The sequence below is a fragment of the Canis lupus genome, chromosome 4 (assembly GCF_048164855.1).
Source record: "Canis lupus baileyi chromosome 4, mCanLup2.hap1, whole genome shotgun sequence".
Classification (NCBI taxonomy): Eukaryota; Metazoa; Chordata; class Mammalia; order Carnivora; family Canidae; genus Canis; species Canis lupus.
The window spans coordinates 84,542,153-84,557,560 of record NC_132841.1 but is presented as its reverse complement, the minus strand read 5'-3'; positions in this window follow the sequence as shown (position 1 = coordinate 84,557,560).

Sequence of the window (15,408 nt, the reverse complement as noted above, 5' to 3'; positions counted from 1 at the left end):
TATACTTTTTAAAATATAAATATTTTTCTTTCATTATGAATATAATGTCATTTGATAAGAAGAGCAAATATTCAATGAAAACAAATTCTATTAAAATATGAAATGTATTTTGTTATTTGGGGCATCCAACTGGTGTTTGAAAAATCTGTTACAATTTTTTTCTTTAATCATCTATGAAGATACAACAAAAAAGATAGAAAGTGGCTTTTGTCTTTTAATTTATAAAGAAGAGAGGACAATATGCCAAGATCTAGAAACTGGTTACTTCAAAAAGGAAGAGACAGGATTTAATCCAGTATCAGTGAAAAAGATTAAGAAGAACATTCTTGGACTACATTCGATCTACTACATGCTCTGCGCTAAAGTAACTTTGATGGATCCTAAACAAATATGTTTCCAAAAATTTGAAGAAGACTCTGATATACTTGCATTCTCTATTCCTAAATCCTCAACTTGTTGGTGGTATTGGCTAGAAAGTAGGGAGATATCCATTATTTTGAGAAGAAATTTATTTGAGTCACCCGCAGTTCAATTATATATATGCTCACCTATAAACTAATATCTTTCTAGATCAGACTGAAATTTGGAATTCATGATTCCTGTGACAGGAGGTTTCTTAACAATAGTTACTTTATTTATGGGAAGTAATCTGTCTCCAAATATACAGGAAATAAGCACAGGATTAGTTCTAGTAGAAGGAGAAGTTCAACAGGAAGTTTCATTAGTTTTTTTTTTTTTTTAAGATTTATTTATTTATTTGAGAGAGAGAGAGAGAGAACGTGCATGTGGGGGGAAGGGCCAAGAGGGAATAAGAATCCTCAAGTACACTCCCCACTGAGTGTGGAACCTGAAGTGGGGCACCATCCCAGGACCCTGAGATTCTGACCTGAGCAGAAATCAAGAGCCAGCCACTTAACCTACTGAGCCACTTAGGTGCTCCTGCAATTTTACTAGTTTTAATAATTATGTTACTAGCATTTTAGTCACCATGTTAAACATCTTGTATGGATTTATCATTTTGACAATGTTCTAAGCCTATGCTAATATTATTTCCATTATAGTGATGGATACCATAAACTACAAATATTTAAAGTCATTTGTTAAAATTAACAGAGCTGCTTACTTTTGTCACTGTCTTCACCTAAATGAGTCCAACTTCAATTCTTAATGCTTTTAATTATCATGTGATACTATTTTCAAATAACAGGCATTTAAAATTTACCAACGTTAAATAAGCAATTAAATGTCATTGCATTTTATCTTTAACATTTACAAAATTATTCTATCATTCTTAAAATAGTTTAAAAAAATCTTTAGTGATGTAGTATTTTTCATGTTTTGTGGGTATGTTGATAGATGCAATAGCATACTTTGCACAATATAATGGGGCATTTGTTAAAATTATGATGTCTCTGTTACTTTTATATGTTAATAACAATCTAATTTTCCTTAATTTTAGAAAACTAATTTGATGAAAGTACTTAACTAAACAATTTAAATATTAATTTTAGAGCATTAAAATTTTGGAACCTTCCAGAGCAAGCAACCAACTCAATCTGTAGATCTCTTTCTGCCATGCAATCTTCACATCTGAAAGACAGACAGGCTTTGTTAACTTATTTGGAATAAATATTCTATGTGACAAATTTCCAAAGAGTATGTGCATTGAAGACATAAAATGAAGCAAAACATGTTCAATTCAATTTTTGATAGCCGGACATATGTGCATATGCTCCCTTATAGAAACAGTGTTTTTCAGAATGAGTGTTTATCAAAATGAGACAACGGAGTAGCACCAAAAAGATAACAACCCCATTTTCTTTGGTAGAAAATGATACGCAAACTTATTGAGAACATTATATTAATAAGGAAGTAGCAAAGCACATATTCCTCCGGGCCCCCTGGTTCCTCGATACTGTCACCTCGGGATGACCCCCTCCACCCTGAATGAGGATATCACCGGAGAGAAACGCCCCCTTCCATTGACCATGAGAATTTCTACCCCTACACACCTCGCCTCATTATTCTGGAGACTTTGGCTTTGTGCCTACTCCCCTCAGAAGGTCAAAGTCACAGCCATACTACAAATAAACAAAATTCTTAGCACGTCTCTGATAATTTATTATGAAACAGGGTGATATAAATGTTTGTCTTACAGGAACATCCTTTAATAGGTCCAGCCTTTAGGTCTGTCTGTGGTTGAGTCTTGTCCAAAGCCCATTAGTATCAGTGGTGAAAATTAACAGAGACTGCTCAAGGCGAACAGTAGGGAAGCATTTGAATGACTGGCTCTCCTCAAATCATATGACGTGTCCTTGCATTGCATAACCAGTGAGGCTTTGAATGCTCTTCAAGGTGAATCTGGAGCAGAGTGAACTGTTCTAATGCAATTTTAAGTTCAGTAAAACACGAGGAAATGATCTATGAAATGAAACTTCTCTGTCCCGTCTATTTTTAATAAAAAATATTAGAAATAAGTTATTCATGGTTTCTGTATTAAAGGCATTGTATTCTGTGCACACCATTGCATATATGTTATTCCTTCAATTCTCACAGTGTAGGTTTATAAATTAGACAATGAAACTCATTTAATTAAAAGCCTAAATTGGTTTTAACCCTAACTCCATACCTACCTGCTATGATGGCCTTCCTTACATTCCCAAACTGCTTTTCATTAGCAGCAGATTCAAGATATACATAAATAACTCCAACGGGTATCCTTCAACTCAGAATAATGGGGACTGTGATATATATTACTTTCCTTAAACCTCCTTTCTCTGGCAAGTGCCTATGATTATTTTTTTCTGCTAAATTAATAGCAGAGTGAAGATGGATGTTTCTGAAGATGTTAATCTTCCATTTCACTAGAGTGTGAACCTAATAAGGGAGTAGACCTCTTGTTCAGAATGGGCTTGTTTCAAAATGCATAATTGAAAACATTTAGATACAACAAGGGGCTGGATTTGGGAGCTGAGCAACAGACCAGAGGGAAGAAAGTAAGTCTTTCTAAAAAAAAAATAATAATAATTTACAAATTGTAGATTAGCATGTAAGGGATCATCTTTATAGGGAGAACATAGCAGAGTAGTTAGAGCACAGGCCCTGGTGCCAGCCTGGGTTCAAATCAAGATCCAGAATCTATTCAATAGTTTACTTACCTGTTTGTTCCACATCCTTCATCCATAAAGTGTGGATAATAAAATCACCTGGGACACCTGGGTGGCTCAGTGGTTGAGCGTTTGCTTTCAGCTCACGGCATGACCCCGGGGTCCTGGGATTGAGTCCCACATCAGGCTCCCCACAGGAAACCAGGTTCTCTCTCTGCCTATGTCTCTACCTCTCTCTCTCTGTCTCTCATGAATAAATAAATAAAACCTTTAAAAATATTTAAAAAAATAAAGCGGTTGTCAGTAAACTTGCCTTTGATCGTCACAAAAGTTTTGTGACATGAGGTTCACTTGAACCCTGTTATGTTAATTTTCCAAACTGAGAAAGATGAAAATCCTTCAAGTATAGATTTTATCTCAATCTACTAAGTGATTTCCTCACGTTTCATCCATCTTTTTTTTCCTTTTTGTATTGGTGGTGTTACCCAGAACTTAAGTAGATCAGAGTTCTTTCTTCTCTGTCAACCCATATCACCCTTTTATTTCAAGTTTTGCTTCTAAATAAGGTGATGATTTAGTGGTCATAAAATCTTCCGTATTCCCCCTAAATGTTAACTTGTCTTCCTTCTTTCTTTCCTTCCTCTTTCCCTAGGGCCAGCTGCAAACAGTTACCATCCAAGCAAGTCAAAATCAATGGTCCAAAATAAAAATCTATCACATTTCTTCACTAAATCTATTTATCATTTGGAGGTTTTCACTTTATTAAATAACACTGACAGCTATCTTATGCATCTTCATGTCTTCCAATATCCACTTACTTACCAATTCTATTCAACTGTACTTCCTAGATGACGTTGGATTCTATATTTTACATTCACTCCAACCATCACAGTTCCATGTCAGACAATTATTACCCCTAAACTGGACTGTGGTGATCTCATAATCCATGTGACTGCCCACTTCTAATTTATTTACTACCCTGTACTCAAATGTAAACTAATTTTAATATAAATTTTAATATATATATATATATATATATAATGATTTATTACTTCTTCAGTTAAATCTCATACTGGCTTCTCATTGTTCTTAGGGAAAGAAAGTTTACTTAACAGGTGGTTTTTGGACTCTGTCTATATGTGCAGCATATCTCCTGAATCATCTCACTAACCCTTCTTACTCTGTGATTAGTCTAGATTTTGTTGAACTTTGGTATCCATAGAGTTAATGCATAGACAAGCAGTATTCTGTATAAGAAACAGAATATCTAAAAAACACCAACACAGCAGGCTCATTGCCTAAACAACTGAAATTTGTCTAAGTTTGAATTTATAGCTATTTACCTCTGCCCCTTGGATCTGTTCATTCAAGTAGTCATGGAATTATTGCTATTTTTTGTGAGAATGAACCTTTCAAATACAGTTGTGATTTGTACTCTTCTCTCAATATTCTTGTGTATATATACATATATATATATATATACATATACATATGTACATTTATACACACACACACACTTATATGTATACTCAATTAAGATTTTGCTTTACGGGGTGGCCCGGGTGGCTCAGTGGTTTAGTGCCACCTTCAACCCAGGGCGTGATCCTGGAGACCTGGGATCGAGTCCCACGTGGGGCTCCCTGCATGGAGCCTGCTTCTCCCTCTGCCTGTGTCTCTGCCTCTCTCTCTCTGTCTGTGTCCCTCATGAATAAATAAATAAAATCTTTTTAAAAAATATTTTGCTTTAGGTTGAGATACCAATTTTCTTTAATGTCCATACTTACTGAGATCTATCTTAAAGACCAATAATATGACTCCTGTTTAACTCCTAAGACCAATAAAAAGTTGCAAGTTCTATCCCAGTCTATCATTACTTCACTTTACTCATCCATTCAGTAAGTGTTCACTGAGTGTTTTCGGTGCTACACATTATAGGTGCTGGGGATTAGAGCAATAAATGAGTCTAAATCCCTATTACCTTTGACTATGCATTCAAATAGCAAGATATACAATGAATAAGCAAAAAGATAATATTTTTTCCAGATGTGCAATGAAGAAAATATAAGATTAATAAACATGTAAAATAACAATAAATAATTAAAATGGACTATCTGGGCATCTCCAAATAATTGACATATGAGGGAAAACCATCCATTACACAAGCATCAACAAGTATGCAACATGAGTCTCTTTTTTTCTTTATCTCCTTCCACTTAAAATCTCTCCATACTACTCTTAGATTTAACTTATAAGTGACTATAATTCTTTCCATTTTTCCTTCTTAGGACATTTTTACTAATAATTCTGAAAAAAATAACATCAATGACACTTCTCCTAGTTTAAGAATTTGCTATTCACTACTCATTTCTGGGGAACTGCCCTGAATACCTTTTAATTCATTTAGCTCTGCCATGAAGGAAATCTTACTAAGAATTCTAAATAGCTTTTACTCCACATCAGTCAAGAATGATTCTTGAAAATAAAATATTATTTACATTTATCACTGAAAGATTATGATACACTATTACATTTGTTCTTCAATCAGCACAATCCCTTATATCACTTTTATCTACTTACCTTAAAATATTTCAGACAAAAGAAGAAAAATACACCATTAGTATCTCTAGATACAACATCTAACATGCATATAGACATGGTCTATGTAATTATTGAAACAACAATTTCAAAAGCTACAGAACGTAGGAGTAAATAAATAAATAAATAAATAACCAATCAGAAATCACAAATACAAGGAGAAAATTAACATCTATATTACTCTCTGTGTTCCAAAAACATTCATAAAACTTGTTCTATTTTAATTATTTTTCTTAGTGTTTTGTTACTCTCCACATGGGTACAAAAGACATTCTATTCAGTTTATCTTTCACAAAACACAAAGGGATTTTAGGTGTTAAATAATTCACATGAAGCCTGGAGCTCACAGCTGTATTATCAGGAGCTTTGCCAAAAAGAGATATGGCCATTTTTGAAATCAAAAATCACTCTTATTGAGTTTTCTCTAGCAGAGAGAACTCACAACATTTAGAGAAGTTCTTGTGCCATCAATCAGTATATTAAAATATATTTTGCTTTTGGATGACCCCATCCTATTGCAGCAGGATTGGTGATAAGCAAAGATGAAAAATAGGAGAATCCAAACCTCTTAATTACATATAATAACCTTTTAGGGACTTTTCCTTTAGATGAACTACAAAGCCCTTTGCTTTTGATAAAGGAGACATTCTCAGCATCCTTGGCAGACTGCTTCCTCCTTTATTAACAGTATTCAATATTTCATAAAGACCAAGACTGATAAGAACCACATGTGCCCATTGGCTTTTGAAAAATCAAGATATCACTGGTGATATTTTCCAAAATGTAGTTTATGAAACGAGGAAAGTAAAATTAACACAAGGAAAATCAAGCTGAAAAAGTCTACAGAGATGTGTTGTATGAAAACTAGTCCGTGGTTTATAGTTAAGTTATTTAAACTGAGAAGGGATCTTCGTGATTGGATTCATAAACAAGCTATGGGAATGTGGGTCAAAACAGACAGATGATAAATGAGATCATTTTGGCAGTTGGGATATTGAAACATTATTTCCAACACTAGGTTGTAATTATATCTGGCCATACTAGAAATTTCCAAAATAACCCAAATAAAAATAAATATTTCTATGGTGGAAGTATGTAAAATATAATTGTATTTTGCTAATGTGTCAAATTATATTTTTTCTAAGAAATGAACACTTGTGCAACTATAAATTCAAAGAAAATTTATGTATAACAGAAAGAGATTAATTTAGTCATGCCAGGATATCGTAGAGAAATTATAAATAAAATTTCTAAACCTTGAATATATCATATCCTACATTATTTATTTCTCACAAATATTATTAAACAACACATTGGCAACTTAAACGCATTGTTTTCATGGACCAGTGAAAACATCAGCAATAACAAAGTCTAGGTCTAGAAAAATCAGGGGGGAAAGTCGCTGCCATAAAATAAATGGAACCCAGTGTTTCTAAATTTTTACTTCCACATTCCTGAGGGGGTATTTTTTTTTAAGTTTGTTTATTTATTTATTTCATAATCCCTACACCCAACAGGGGTCTTGAACTCATGACTCAGAGAGTTAGCCGTGTGTTCTTCTGACTCAGCCACCCAGACACCCAAGACACTCTTGAAACAGTAGCAAGCTAATAAAATTCATGAGCAAATTACTGGATTCCTGTTTTCATATCTGAAAAGCTAAACCTTGTTGTAGTCTCCAGTAGTCACTATATTAGGACAATTGAATCAGTTTTACCAAAATACTGACCTCCAGGTCAGTAAGAACTCACACAACACACAATATGATAAGTTTATTGGAGAGTTAAATGATTTCATAGGCTAATTATTTTGAAAATCATAGGGTATGAGGGAAAATGATTAATGAGCATAATCTGGAAATTAATTTTCCACTGAAAAGGGTTAAATATATTGTAACAAATATTCTACAAACTGTTCAATATATTATAAATTACATATCAAAGTGTGTATTTAGAGATACAGATGAATGTGCTTATGAACAAGATTTGAGTGAGTTGCATGTATTTTTTTCTGTTTGTCCTGTGATACCTGAATATATTTGATAATTTCCCTGCCACAATGCAACTATTTAGAAAATTGCTCTTATTACATTAAATATCCTTCTCAAACAGTTATGTTAAATTTATTTATAAAATTGTTCTTGAATTGTCTTACGAAGGGTAGCTAAAAGACATGTGCAACTCAGGTGACTTAAAGGCAAATAAATGTTGAGTAGTGATCGTGATTTATGAAAAAAATCTAAATTTCCATAGAACTATAGTTTGTTTCTGTCCTTAAGAAACTCAATAGCTAATAGTCCTAGATTGTTAGGCTATTGATCACCACTGTACTGTGCCTTTTTTGTGCATCCTGTATTCTTAGTGTTTGTGATTGAATGAGCTATTGCTTTGAAAATAAAATGCTTAAGGTCAGGAAGATGGATTAAATATTAAATATCAAATGATAATCTTCCCATAGAGCAAATTTACTCTACATACATAACAAATAATTTCAAACTTAATCCTCTTTAAGTAGTTGTCGATTGAACTGTTGTTCATTTACACTAAACACATTATAAATTTGGATGAATAAACTATGTTATAAAATGGCACACTGTGATATTAAAATAACATTATGGAATAAAATCGTTGTTGTCTTAAAAGAAACAGAAGATTCCAAATCAGTTTATATAATAGGATCTGATTTTCCTATTAGGTGCACCAAAGAGAGATTGAGTGGTTATTTTCTGAGAAACACTAAAACGTATTTGCATAAATTTCATGAAGTAACAAACATTTGAAAAAAATCTAAATCCATAAGATTATTCCAAAACAGAAGACAAATGTCAGAAAGAGTTCCTTAAGGTTTGAAGAATATATACATAATAGGGTAAAAAAAAGTCCCAGGTCCAGGTAGAAGGAAAAATAAAACAGATAAAACGATGTCAAAACAAAGGGAATCACATCTCAACCAAGGGGGAGGTAAGTAGGTGTTAATGGAAGTCAGACTCATTCAGAAGTGCTCTAGGCTGATGCAACAGATCAAGGGAGGAGGGAGATGCCCCCCTTCCCTCCCATAGACTCAGGGTGATTAACTGCTGAACTGCAAGGGGCCAACCGTGCTCAGCCCATCCCTCTCTCCTGCTTGCGACACTCAGGGTCCTCACAAGCCAAAGCAGAGCAGGCCATTGCTGGGCCACCTAGGAGATGCTGAGTTCCTCCAAACTCATCAGTGCCTGGGACAGGAAAACCTCGCAGCTTGCAGGTACACTTCCAGAACAACGCTCAGAGAAGCAAGATCTGCTCCTCCCGGACCAACAGCAAAGGAGGAGATAAACAAAATTTCGTAAATAAATAAAGTCAGAAATTTCATAATTTCACAAATAAATAAATAAAATCAGAAAATCCGCCACCGTTGAACAGAGGAAATGAACCAATGAGCTGAAAAGAAAAGTCAGTGAAGAGAATCGGTGTACTAAATGAATGAGTTAATTATAATAAATGTAAAAGTTAATTACAATGAAAAGAATTTTTTGAGTGTTAGCTTTATTAAAAATACTCCTGACTTCTTGGAATTTAAAAATGTCACCATCTCACTTAAGAAGAATGCAATTGATGGTTGAACAGCAGAACTGAGAGCTTTAAAGGAAAATAGTGAGTCAAAAGACAGAAATAGGAATTTTTCTTAAAAGACATGTTATCTTTCTTGATAACATATAAGAATATATATTAAAAAGAGAAAAATAGTAAAGATCTAGAAATCTTTCCTTCTGCCTAGGAGAAGTTTCTTATGAAATAACAGAAGGAATTCAGGCAACATAATTTGTATGATCTGCTCATAAGGATTTGGCAATTTTTATTTCTTTTAATTGCATTTTGTGATGTTACAAGCAATTTTTGCAAGTGCAGTGTTTTTGTTTCATTTTTCCATTCCAATTCTGTATCATAAAATTATCTTAAGTAGTGAATAATCAACTTCAGTTAACATTCATTTTTAATGCCATCATGTAGGTAAGTTGAGTTGTATGTATGGCTAATTGTTGTGCTGTATTCATAGCTACACTGCACATCTGCAGCTTCACTGCAGCTCGCTCCTTGTTGGGCAGTATGTCTGTTTTACAGTGAATTTAAGATACCTACAATTTTCATAAAAGCTAAACTGTTAGATAATATTATTTAGAATATAAAAATGGTGATGGTCAGGATAATAGTGATACTAATAAGAATCAACAGAGGTTAAAAACCGTCATATCAACTCTGTGAAATAAGAAATGCTGGTGTTTATGAAAAATCAACCAGGTCTGACACTGGGTGAAGGGGCTTAATGGTTCTCATTATATCAATTTATCTAGGTCCCACGGGAAAATATTTTGCAATTTCTACCGAACAAGTAGATTTGATTGTCTGACGTTCACATCATCTGGATTGCTAGATATTTCATTTGTGTAAATAAGTTTGCAATTTAATTTCCTTATTCAATTAAGACTCAGATTTTTTTTTTTTTTTTACTTTGCACCAGCCCACTTACTAACCTCAACTCTGCAGTGTGACTGCATCACACCGCAGCTTTTCCCTCAGCTATTCCTGCTTCTCCCCTCCAACAAGTGTTGACGTCGGAACTTCCTAAGAAATTCCTTGGATGTTTCATCTCTGTCTCAGAGTGGATTTTCCAGGAAAGTTGACCTGCAAAGTGTTCCAGAATGAACAAACAGTATATAGAAAGCAATAGAAGCATAAAAGCAAACTATTAGGTTTGACATAGATATAATTCTGAGGCAATCCTGCTCTTGTAATTAACACCCAGGTGTGCTACATCTAATAAATCAGGAAAAAGCGTAAAGATCCAGTTTTAGAGAAAAATGTGATTTTCTGAGAGATATATATATATATAAAGTAAGTCTTAATGTCAAATGTGGAAAAAGCAATTACAAAACTTACATTTATAGGGATGCCTGGGTGGCGCAGCAGTTGAGTGTCTGTCTTTGGCTCAGGTTGTGATCCTGGGATCAAGCCCCATATCATGTTCCCTGTGAGGAGCCTGCTTCTGCCACTGCCTGTGTCTCTGCCTCTCTGTCTCTCATTAATAAATAAATAAAATCTTTAGAACAAAACAAAAACAAAAATTACATTTATATAAAAAATCCTGAGCCACTTTAACCCTCACATTGGTTGCTCTTGGAATATTATGCATATGACACATTTTATTACATGTAATCACACGATTTTTACCTATATGTATAAATTACATATAAAAATTAAGATACAAATAATGATATAAGCTTAATATTACTGCTGCGACAACATATTGTAGGTTATTTAAAATACTATAATTGCTTAAAACATATTACTGATTTTAATAAATAATACAGATTTATTTATGTTTCCGTTAATGTACCTACATTAGAGTAACATGAAATATAGATGAAGGAGACACTGTAGGCTCATGGAAGGTGGAGCTGAGACTGTGAATGAATTTCTTGCCTCCTTAAGAATTCCTCAGGAAGGGGGCACCTGGGTGGCTCAGTCTCTCAGCTCGTGCCATGATCCCAGAGTCCAGGGATCAAGCCCCACGTTGGGCTCCCCACTCAGCTAGGAGTCTGCTTCTCCCTCTGTTCCTTCTCTCTCTCGCTCACTGTCTCTCTCTATCTCAAATAAATAAACTCTTAAAAAAATTCCTCAGGAACTTGAACAAAATGGGAACAGCAAAAGCATGGACTACGGAGAAGGCTTAACTCATCTGCTCCACAATTATTTCAATGGAGCAAATCTAGAAAATTATTAAAGAAACTATTGCTTGATAAGCTTCACGTTTAGCACAAACTATTTAGCTTTAAAGCTTCAACAATTATCTCACTAAAGATCATTTGCTTAACATCTTAGGAGCTAATTACACATAGAACTTTGCTTTCAGTAAGAGGATTAAAAGAAAAAGTAAAATATCATATAAATGCATGCAGATGATTTAATTGGCTTCATATCAAAATCTAGAGATTTGATTATTTTTTAAGTAATGACAGGAGGATTCTTACTGAAAGGTTTAGCCATTGCTTAGTCATGCTTTCCAAAAGTATTTTTATAGAATTGAATTTGGAAATTTGTCCAAAAACAAAACAAAACAAAAAAAGTAATTCTGGCTGTTTGAGTGAGAATATAGTATTGGATAAAATTAATTTTTTTGAATCACTATTAAACATTCTCTTCTGCTTAGGCTTAGTAATAAACAAGATATTAATCAGATTATCCTTGTACATGTAACTTTTTTTTTTACTTGTGAATATATTGTTAAAATGTCAAGATCATACATTTTCTGGAATACTATGATTGCTATTCATGCAATCACACCAAGATTGTGGCTTAGGGGTGTAGTATGGGGTTTCGTAATATTAGTTCCCATACTTGCAGTCATGAGGTAGAATCATCCTTACGTTGCCTTTGGAAACAAGCATGGTAAGACGACTAAATTTGACCAACAAAAATGGGCAGAAGCTTTTAAGGACCATATGTTGCATTTCGATATACCTTTTGTCCTCTGACCTTGTCGTAAGCAGCATGGAATAAGCTGCTTCACCATAGCCAGTGAGTAATCAGTTTTGAAAGAAATATTTTCTGGCATGTAAATATTTTCATAAAACTTTAGAACATGTATTGGCCATTGGGAGTGTCCATGTCTATATAGTTATTTTTATTGTCTTACAAATGTAAAACCTAGAGCATAGCTAATTCTTTGACTTACCCAATGTCACAAGAAAGTCCACTTTTCATGCATGAAATGCATGAAATGCAGTATTTTGCCTCTGTTTATGTGTTTGCCTCTCTCACCCTAGGGACAAGTTTACGTTGCTATAACACACACAGACACACATATACATCTTACTGGCTTATATCAATAAAGGCTTCTTTCTTGCATATGCTACATCCCATTTTGTCATAAGCCACTAAGGTTTTGATTTTATTGTATTGTTTTTGCAACATTACCTGACCCATCCTCTGCTAGGTCAGAAACAATGAAGAGTCTGATATTTTATCATACTTACAAGCCAACAAGTTAGCTGGTCATGGTATATATACACACCCATGCACCACATTACACACACACACACACACACACACACACATACATGTTCATACCTACTGTGTACATGCATCGCTATGTGCACACACACTGACAGATTCATGAGACCTCTGGGTCAGACAAAAGACAGTTTTATTACTCTCAGAAGAAGCAGAAACCAGAGCAACATCTGTGTCAGTTTCCTAGGTCCCCATCTCCGTAGGGTGACACAGTGAGGCTCAAATGGTACCTGGTCATGGAGTGACGTGCAGTACAGGTGGGCAACCACTGAGTAAGAAATTTTGATTTTATATATAGGGCTGCTGGTTGGACGTGTCCACACTCCTCAGAGAGAGACAGAGGCCGAGTGCCTGGAACATAAGCAGATTTTCCCCAAGGAGGGGCATAGATACGTATTTATCTTTATGACCCTAGAACAGTTCCAAACAGGGAGATACCTGCTAAACTTTACTATCATGGAATCTCTCAAAATACAAACCTGCCTAACCTGCCTATAAACACCTGTGCTGGAAGAACTGGCCTTTTCAGGAATGCAGGGGATCCAAGGAGAACTGTCCCCAAGATCCCCACTAAAAATAGGTAATTTCACAAATGATTATGTCGAGTAAATGCCTCTATTAGGCACCATAGTCAAACCCTAACTGCCATTATTGATGCAATTACAAATGCCTGGAATATAGAAAGTCCGGTATGGCATTAATTTGGCAATAATCTGAGTAAGTTAGTTAGAGGGACTCTGAAACACAATCCTAAAATAAGAGTAAGACCATCGGATTTCAGAAAGTTGGAAATAGTATGGGGGGGCAATAGGGGAATTGCTAATTACCGCAACACATTTCATAGGATACTACACAGATGTTAGCAGTGGTGAGGCTGATTTATAAGTGTTACAGCTTTGGGAATCTCTTTAAAATGCCTTAGGGGAAAAAGTTGTCACTTGGCAATTCAAATATAATGACTCCGGCTGTCCTGTAATTTGTATACGCATTTATGTAGTATCTAATATACCACGCATGTAAATCAAGTAATCCACTATGACTTTTGAAATGTTTTGGAAGTGGAAAAGGTTGGCTTGTCCTAATGAAGGGAAGTTACCATGGGCCTTTAATGACTTGGTTTTTTCGATGGCCAATGGTGGCTGAGCAATCCCTCACATAGAAGAATGTTCCGGAAAAAAAAAAAAAAAAAAAAAAAGAATCTTCCAGCACTGCACAACTATCAGAGTCCTCTTGTACATTCGTGTAGGTGAGCAATCCAATAAAAGCATATAATCCTGAAATCTGATTCTTCAGAACATATGAGCAAAACGTGTTTTATATGAACATGTGGTTTTCATAAAGACCACACATATATTTTAGGAAAACAATTGCCTTGAGAAATCAAGATTATACTTTGTTTATCCAAACTTCACCCAAATTTGTTACCCGTCTAAGTTGCTATGCTCATGTTCGTTCTATGGGGTGTATGTTTGTCTCATTATGGCTCCTGCCTTTCCACACCTCCATTTTTACATATTAAAATAAGGATTACTATATAGTATGTTTTGGTTTCTTATTTGCCAATGGCAGAATTAATTTTGATTAGCTAATTGTAAGTTTACTTTCTCTGTTTAGTGTTTTTTATTAAATTGATACAATAAGTGGTAAATGTGAGCTCTAGTCTTATATCATTGTCTGTTAGTTCTCCTTTTTCTCTCTCCCTTTCTCTCTGTCTCTCTGTCTCTGTCTCTCTTTCTAGCTATATATATACATATGCATGTATTCATATAACAATTTTGAAGTTTATAGTAAGTATGAGTACTGACACAATACAGGCCTGAATCTGAATCTTCGCGTTGACACCTAATTAGATAACCTGCGAAAATTTGCTTTTCTTTTATTTTTATTCAATGTTAGCTTTATAATTTTAAAAACATGAAATAATTCCACATTTATAGGGTTTCTAGATTAAATTAGATTTATGCACAATACAAAACACACAGTTTTACACAAAATAAAATGAAATGCATCTATATGTACATGCCTACATGCATAAAGAAATCACTTCAAAATATTTGAATATCCAGGCCCAGTTGTCTGAAATGTCCAGTGTGTCATGAGAAAATGTCTCATTTACATATTGAAATTCCAAATAGCATTTTGGATATAACTGCATTTACATTAATTTCCAACAGAAAGAAGTTCCTGGCCCATCCTGGCTCATTGCTTTCCCACGTGTTCCATGCACTGATTATTCATAGACCTAGGGAAATGAACGTGATGGTTTCTAGAAGGATCCCGGAAAATACAGTATCTGAGCAAACGTCTATTGACCAGAATGTTTCCAAACTTGAAAGCCTGGGATAATGCTTTCCTATCGATTGAAAAGTCAGAGATTGTGCTGTCCTTGATAAGGGCCGTTCTCATTAAGTAGCAGCCTAGGTGTAGCCCAGTGGTGCTCAACAAGACTCATTGAAAGCACAGCCTGCAGATCGAAAAGCAATTAGCATGCTGGATTGTGATAATTACCCACAGTAAGGGAAGCTTCTCCCAGATAGAGCTTCCACTGTGCCTAATAATAGGATTCCTTAAATGGTGATATATTTTCATAGACACACCAGCATTCTCATTTCAACCTTGTCACTTATATTGGATAGGGAAATAAACATCCTTCACAC